We start from the raw sequence: 9,117 nt of genomic DNA, 5'->3' as shown, positions 1-9,117 counted from the left end.
CAACCAGTAAACGCCAATACTGTACACATAATGGAGAAGGTCATTGGAGCTTCGTAATGATATACATTAATTTCCACACAACTCACTGCAACCCTGACCTCTTGATAAATAGTTAATGTAATGCCCCAGGATCAACCACAGGTTTGCATTTTGTTTAAAAAGAGCTTTCATGGACAGCAAAGCACTCAGCCATCTGTTTTTGCATTGCATGTTAATGAAAAAGGAGAAAGAGAGGACGTTGGGTCGTTACGGACGAGAGGAGCGCAGAGGAGCGGGCAATCGTGGACCGCCCCCATGTATCAGTGGGTGCAGTCCATCCTCTTTGTATGTTTTCTCTTTTATTTAACGGAAGAGGTTACAGACACAGAGAGATCCCATTGGATCAAGCCCATATAGGGGGCTGCTGTGTAAACTGGACAATGCCGCCTTGCTGGCTGGAACACAAACAAAGTTTCAAATATGTCTGCACGTGTAAAGAGGTTCAAACTTCTCAGGTCACAGTTTATTTACAACACGATGCCAACTGTTCTAAGGACTAATTGCAGTATTAGTAACATTTTAAGTGCACAATGAGTTTGATTGTGCATAATTGAAATGTTTCTAACTTTCTATACAAATGTTTGTGTTTGATCATTGAGGCCCAGCGTGTATAAAGTGGACTGGAATACAAGTGGAGAGGCCAATTGGATTTAGTCATTTCCAGACCTAAAGACACATATTTTATGCTTCATAAACTCATGGTGACTCAAGCACCACAAAGGGGGACTCATCACACATCATAGCAGCGGCCCACACCTGCCCACTTTGTAGTCCATACAAATATACATTCAGCTACTTTTGGAGACGAATGGCTGTTCTTAAAAAAGTACTTTATTGGTATAATAATGTGTTGGTTGTGATACCAATAAAGAAAATGTTTAAAAACATCCATCATCCTCTGAGAGTGGCAACATGGTGAATCAGGCAGCAGATGATGGACCACACCGTGACCCCACCTATCATTTTCAATTGTAACCAGGTTGATACACACTTTAATGCTCAGGGAATGAGGTCGGTACCATACTGTGTTTGCCCTCGCATGACTGCACCACCTGCCGGGAGGAACGATGATCAATGATCGTCAGTGTGTGAATGCGGTACTTGTGACATTATGTTGCTTCAAATTGTGGATTGAGGCTTTAGAAACAGAGAGCACAGCTTACTTGTCTGAAAAGGAAAAGGAAAAAACTACAACTTTTATGGCATTTGAGGTACTGTAATGCATGTCTAACACAACTGCACACTCACTGGAATGTACAAGAGGCACTTAATGGATATCTCAGCTATAAAGCAATGATATTGCATATATACAAGGACAAAAAACATAAAGGCAAAATAAAGGATAACAATGTATTTTAGAAAAAAACATTTGCTTCCAGTTCAAATATTAGGTTCTATTTATCACATCTCCCAGTGTTAGAATTTCTCCATTTTACCTTATACATTCTTTACATTATCAAAACATTTAACGTGTTTCATATACAATGGTGAAATATACCATTATGTATGTAAAACATAAAATATGTACAAATATGTGCAAAACAATTGCAACAACTCAGACCTATGAAAACTCATGCTGTATCTTCCTTGAGGCAACATCAGGGTTTTCTTTACTTTGCTGGACTGTATTGTGCTGTTTTATTGGATTGTACAGTGGAAGCTCGTTTATCAGAACCCCTTGGCAACGGAGGGTGTGCAGAAGGCCACGATGTTCTGGTGTCAAAACAACAGGGTTCCAGTTTGCCTAATGAAAACCTTGTATCTCCACATAGCATAGGAACAGGAAGTGAGAGGACTGGTTTACCCTGGTGACCCCCACCGCACAGTATTTGTACAACTGTACAACAGGTTTAGAATGGATTTGAAGGACCCGTAGTGTCATGTTGTCCTGTGAACTTTCACTTCAGGTGAAGAGATAAGGAATGTCTAATTCAGACTTGTGACATTGTTGCATGGCAGCAGCGACATGACAACTGCACTTTGTGCTAATCACAAAGGAAGGATTATGTACCGTCAATACAGCTCAGAAGACCACACCAGCTGTGTCTTGTTAACCAACATCGCTACAGTATGTGTGCACACAGTATTTCATTTGTAAAATGTTGTTAATACATGAATAATGTTTGTGATAAATTAACATATATTTTCTATTGGTAGCCTTCAATTGGCCCAAACTGTAATAATTAGTTTGCAGTTGATAAGATGTTGTCAGAACCACCCTTTGTTTCAGAACACAAATGGATTTGTGCAAATTACTGCACAGAACACATGTTTGACTTTGTCATAATGTCCAAAAACCCATATAGGAATAATGTAAAACATTTAATAAAAAATAATGTTATAAACCTCATAATGTAACTGTGTTATAAACCTCACAATGTAACTGTGTTATAAACCTCTTAGTGTAACTGTGTTATAAACCTCTTAGTGTAACTGTGTTGTAAACATCATACTGTAACTGTTTTATAAATCTCACAATGTAACTGTGTTATAAACATCATAGTGTAACTGTGTTATAAACCTAATAATTTAACTGTGTTATAAACGTCACAGTGTAACTGTGTTATAAACCCCTTAGTGTAATTGTGTTATAAACCTCTTAGTGTAACTGTGTTATAAACCCCTTAGTGTAACTGTGTTATAAACCCCTTAGTGTAACTGTGTTATAAACATCTTAGTGTAACTGTGTTATAAACATCATAGTGTAACTGTGTTATAAACATCATACTGTAACTGTGTTATACACATCATAGTGTAACTGTGTTATAAATATCTTAGTGTAACTGTGTTATAAACATCATACTGTAACTGTGTTATAGACATCATAGTGTAACTGTGTTATAAACATCTTAGTGTAACTGTGTTATAAACATCATACTGTAACTGTGTTATAAACATAATAGTGTAACTGTGTTATAAACATCATAGTGTAACTGTTTTATAAACCTCATAGTGTAACTGTGTTATAAACCTCATAATGTAACTCTGTTATAAACATCATAGTGTAACTGTGTTATAAACATCATAGTGTAACTGTGTTATAAACATCTTAGTGTAACTGTGTTATAAACATCATAGTGTAACTGTTTTATAAACATTTTAGTGTAACTGTGTTATAAACATCTTAGTGTAACTGTGTTATAAACATCATACTGTAACTGTGTTATAAACATCATACTGTAACTGTGTTATAAACATCATAGTGTAACTGTGTTATAAACATCATACTGTAACTGTGTTATAAACATCATAGTGTAACTGTTTTATAAACATCATAGTGTAACTGTTTTATAAACATCATAGTGTAACCGTGTTGTAAACATCATATATTGTCGGTGCACCAGGTAAGTGTCTGTGTCTTGACCCTGTAGCCTTCTTAATTATATATCCCCCCATACATTCATCCTGACCTCAATCTGAGGAAATGCTGCCTTGAGTGTGTGTGTGTGTGTGTGTGTGTGTGTGTGTGTGTGTGTGTGTGTGTGTGTGTGTGTGTGTGCGTGCGTGCGTGCGTGCGTGCGTGCGTGCGTGCGTGCGTGCGTGCGTGTGTGCGTGCGTGTGTGTGTGTGTGTGCGTGCGTGCGTGCGCGCATGCGTTTGTCTGTGTGTGTGTTTATCTGGACAGTATGGGCACATATGTTGTAAAATGTGCTTGTGTGCTTTTACATAGAATATGTGCATAGAATATTTTATTTATGATTGCATATGTGCATTTAGGTATGCATTTCATAATTTCACACATGCTGAATTGAGCAGTATGTTCTTCATATATTTACTGTACATTGGAAAAAGATTTTAAATAAACTGCACCCCTATTGGGATTTGTGCACTCCAAGTAGGTCAAATATTGTTCACCTATAATACCATCTGTGTGTGTGTGTGTGTGTGTGTGTGTGTGTGTGTGTGTGTGTGTGTGTGTGTGTGTGTGTGTGTGTGTGTGTGTGTGTGTGTGTGTGTGTGTGTGTGTGTGTTAGAGGTGGGAATAACCAGAGGCCCTATGATACGATATTATGATACTTAAGTTACGATACGATAGTATTGCGATATAATGCGCTATATGGGGATTTATTCTTCAAACGGAAAACTTTGTCAAGATCTGTAAAAAAAATATATACAACATCTGTTTTATGTAATAAGATAACGTTTTCATTCGGTTCATTCCACTTCAATAATTCTTATTGCAAAAACTATTTTATATATACTTTGCATCCACGATACGATACTATACTGCAGGGGTAGGCAATTAAGTTGGCCGAGGGCCAAATTTCTTCCAAGCCATTGTATGGGGGCCGGAAACAAAAACAATGGCTAATTTTATATGTTGATAGTGAAAAATGTTTAACTCTGTGACAGACCACCTTATAACTAAGACATACATTTGTGGCAGAGGCAGATAATAGACAAAATAAACAAGCTGCTAGGTGGCCTAATAAACTGTAAACGACATACACATTTGCACTGAACATTATAACTTTGTCTGTTTGCCATTTTATTATAAAACCAGAGACAAGCGCCACTCTCTTATCGGCCTATCTTACATTACGCACAACCAATGTGTCTATCTGACGGCCCTTTCTGTGAAGCGCACTGGAGTATTGAGAAACAATAGGAATTTTCCATTGGTTCTCCCAGTCCATGTGACCATTTCTAGCATTTCCATTGGCTATAGTGACAGACATAGATATATGATAAATGGATAGATACAGCGGATTAGATGCAGTCCAGAGAAAACAACCAATCTAGATATTTCAAGATTCTATGTTTTACATCCGCGCATTCTCTGAGAGATGCACTACATTTTTAGATGACAATCGATTCCGTTACAATAAAGCAAGTCTTTATCACAAACAAATCCAAAGATATTTAATGTTTTACAAAACATGTCTACTGTTGCGCCCGGCTTTAGAGGGTTAAAAGCCTAATAGTATTTTTTATTTAGTTAATAAATGTCTCGTTGTAATTCCTTATATACCTAATGTAGTGCATCTTCTTGAAGCAGATTCAGCTTTTTTTGCTCTGATTTGACTACAGTTTAATTGCATTGTTACTGTTCACATGTGTGGTGCCGTCACAGTCATATATAAGTAAAGATAAAGTTTGAATGACTTACTGAACTGATGTTTTAATTTCACACAACACATGTGGTGTGGCTTGTTTGTTATTTCAGCACCAGGCGCTGTCCACCGACTTTTTTCATGTTGAGCAAGCGCTACATTGCACCTCGCTGCCTACCTGTTATTCACTCTCAACATGGATAAAACAACGTATAATAATAATAAGCATTCTTTAGGTGGTGGTAGTTTCTCTATTTGGACATTATAGCTGACATATAGCCTAGCCTAGTTGGTCTGATATAAAAAATAATAATAATAAAAAAAAAAAATAAAAAAAATATATATATATTCTGAAGGGCCAGATATTATTGCTGGCGGGCCAATTTCGGCCCGCGGGCCGCTTATTGCCGACCCCTGCTATACTGTATCGATCTTTCCCCCAACCCGCATGTATATGTGTGTGTGTGTGTGAGTTAATGTGTTGTGTGTGTGTGTGTGTGTGTGTGTGTGTGTGTGTGTGTGTGTGTGTGTGTGTGTGTGTGTGTGTGTGTGTGTGTGTGTGTGTGTGTGTGTGTGTGTGTGTGTGTGTGTGTGTGTGTGTGTGTGTGTGTGTGTGTGTGTGTGTGTGTGTGTGTCTGTGGGTGTACCTGTGTGTCTGTGGGTGGGTGAATGTGAGCATAATATGTACAGTATGTGTGGGTCACTGACTGTCTGCTCTTTGCATGTCCAAGTATGTTTAACAGTTAATGTGTTGTGTGTGTGTGTGTGTGTGTGTGTGTGTGTGTGTGTGTGTGTGTGTGTGTGTGTGTGTGTGTGTGTGTGTGTGTGTGTGTGTGTGTGTGTGTGTGTGTGTGTGTGTGTATGTGTGTGTGTGTGTGTGTGTGCACGACGATTGTTCCCATGTTCATCTATGTTACTTGTATCTATTGACATGTGGTTAAGCGTGTGTGCATGTATACCACTATAGACACATGCTGCTCTGAGGGGATGTGTAACTATCCATGCATGCTTGTCTGCAGCTCTCCGTCTGAGACGCGGTGGGCTGCGGTGTGGGGGGTGGTCTCTAGCTGTAATGATTAATTTAACACACTGTCTTCAAGAAGAGAGGGAGGGTGTGTGTGTGTGAGAGAGAGAGAGAGAGAGAGAGAGAGAGAGAGAGAGAGAGAGAGAGAGAGAGAGAGAGAGAGAGAGAGAGAGATACCAGAAACAGGGAGAGTCTAGACAGTGGTTTTAAGAACGAATAGGCCTAACATTACATCTGAACTCTCCATTGGCCTATGTGTGTGTGTTCTACAGTACATCAGTGTCTAGAATCTAGATGGTGGTTTAAGAACTATTGGGATTTACATCACATCTGAATTGCACTGTTGGTCTATTTTCCATTCAGTGTATTATTTTATTTTTTATTTAGTATACATAATTTTTTTTGCATTTGTTCTGCCCAGAAAGCATCAAGTACAACTGGACAGGGATGATTTCATTCAAGCCAAATGTAAATCCTGACTTGCTGTTCTCGATTTTGGAAGCAGTTGTATACGTAGCCTGCATTTGAAATCCTCATCTTATCTCACTAAACCATTGAAACCACGACAATGACGCGCTGGTCCGACGACCCATAGACGACTAATGTTTCTCTCTTTAATGTGTTCTGCAGGTGTACTAGATCAGGGGTTCCCAAAGGGGGGGGGGTCGCCAGATGATAAAAAAAAATAATAATAAAATAATGTCCACAAAAAAATATATATATATATTTTTTTATGCAGTCAGGCCACTGAACTTAGAAGCAGGCCAGGCCAGTGTTTCTAGTTGCACCAGCGCAATAGTTAGATAACCTAGGTGGGGAACAACCAGGAGATCACTGCAACTCACACAAGTTGGAGAACTATCTCTCTCTCTCTCTCTCTTGCTCTCACACACACACAAAGGGAGCCGCATGTGATTGGTGGAGGCGGGACCCTTACAAAAAGCTGCTAATCATTGACACATGCTAGCCTGTAATAATCCCCCCCAGACAAATCTACTTTGCATTTGATATATTGCAAATATATGCCATCACACACACTGGCATTTAAAGGGTTAGAATTATAAAATGAATATGTGGTGTTATGATCAGGGCTGAAGTTGAATAAAAGATTGTATTTTTTATCAATTACAAAAAAACTGAAAATCCATAAAAATCTGTGTTGTTGCTAATCATACATATGCTAGCCTGTTTTTTAACAATAATTTGTGATGCCATCACAAACACTGGCATTTAAAGGGTACAAATTAAAAAAATTCCTGCACCAGAATGCAGGAAATGAAGTCTTTGTAACAAAATATTTCCTGGTGGGGGACCCCCAAACCCCCTGCTTAAAAAGTGGCCTGACTGGGGCTATATTTTGCACTATATGTCCTGGCCTGAATGATTTCCCCAGTCCGGCCCTGGTTAAAAGCCTCCAATGCTTATTAGTGTGTGTGCGTTTGAACGTTTGCATGTTTCAACCATACATTTCCATTTAAAAAAAATATATATATTATTATTATTATTATATATATATTTTTTTTTACCTCCTATAATAGTGGGGGTCGCGGCTCTCTGACACCGTTATTTGGGGGTCGCGGCCTGAAAAGTTTGGGAACCCCTGTACTAGATAAGTGGTTCTAAACATCCTACGAGGTCAAATGATGATTTTAGGGCGTTGTATGAGGAAATGGATCAAATATATATTAAAGTACAGGTGTGCAGAGATGTCATTATCTGTATCTCTATTTGTATCTGGATCTGGATAGAAGACCAGAAGTGGTCGTGGTTTATACTGGAAGAAGTCACGTTAAATCTGTCAAATGTATTTTCTAACCTTATATTAATTGGATTTGCAATAGCAATTGTTTCTTGTTGATGTAATATTGGCATATCATTTATTAGGAAATATATTTATACTTCCTCATACTGTACTTTTCAGCTGTACTCACTCTCTCTCTCTCTCTCTCTCTCTCTCATAACAATAATAGTATATTATGCATGTTTTGCCTCTTTTATTTATTTATAGATTTTTTCATCTATTTTTACGCAGCCTGTAGACAAATATGTAGGCTGCCCAACATTTTGTTGTTCTCTGAGAATAACATTTAATCAAATCTAATCTATCTAATCTAATATCTGTGTGATGTTCTGAAAACAAAATCAGCTTTAGATAAAATGTCTAAGCATGATACTTATTATGTACATTGGAAACTAATCTTAAGAAATGCTCACATCTCAAATTGGCCCATATTAAATTTTTTTATTCTAAAGTCTATTATCTAACAAATTATTCATACATAAGAATGATAAATAGCCTAAATATAAAACCCATGGTATATTTTGAGGAAGGAGGAATGGATATCGCCCCATTCTCTGTTCCAATAATATAGTTTCCCCATATCTGATCGTTAAACTGAGATAACCATCATGTCCGCCATCAAAAGTAGTGGAAATATTTTAAAGAATTTTTGGAACGGTGTGTCTGGAGAAAAGAGAAACAGACACCTGGCTGTGAGTTACCAGTAACTGAATTTGTATTTGTCATACCATGACAACCCATGACAAGTCATGACAACTTTTGAACAGATAAATGACATCTATAAATCATATTCCTGGAATTGTCCCATCAATGAAGGCGAGCTCAGGGAGTGTGCTGTGCTCTCAGTGAATGAGGGAGAGGAAAGAAGGGCAGTGTCTCTCGGGTTGTGGTTCTGAAATAGGTCTCCAAAGGTGCACACACACAGCGATAAATATAATCAATTTGACATGCATAGTTAGTATAGCTCAGGGGTGGCCAACCAGTGAGAGATTAAGAGCCACAAAAATGACTGTGGTACCACAAAGAGCCACACCATATACCAGCGTTTCTCAACATTCACGGCACCCTTCATGTGTTTATAGGTCTCACCCTCTGGCCTCTGAAGTTGCTAATGTCTTTTTTTATTTGGGCCTCACAGGGTTAAAAGTACCCCGTGAAACCCACGGTTGCAAAATTACTAAATCATGTTTAGCCATTAAA

The sequence above is a fragment of the Notolepis coatsorum genome (assembly GCF_963971535.1).
Source record: "Notolepis coatsorum genome assembly, chromosome: 1".
In the NCBI taxonomy this organism is placed as follows: domain Eukaryota; kingdom Metazoa; phylum Chordata; class Actinopteri; order Aulopiformes; family Paralepididae; genus Notolepis; species Notolepis coatsorum.
The sequence above is the reverse complement of the archived record's forward strand: the minus strand, read 5'-3'. Positions refer to the sequence as shown.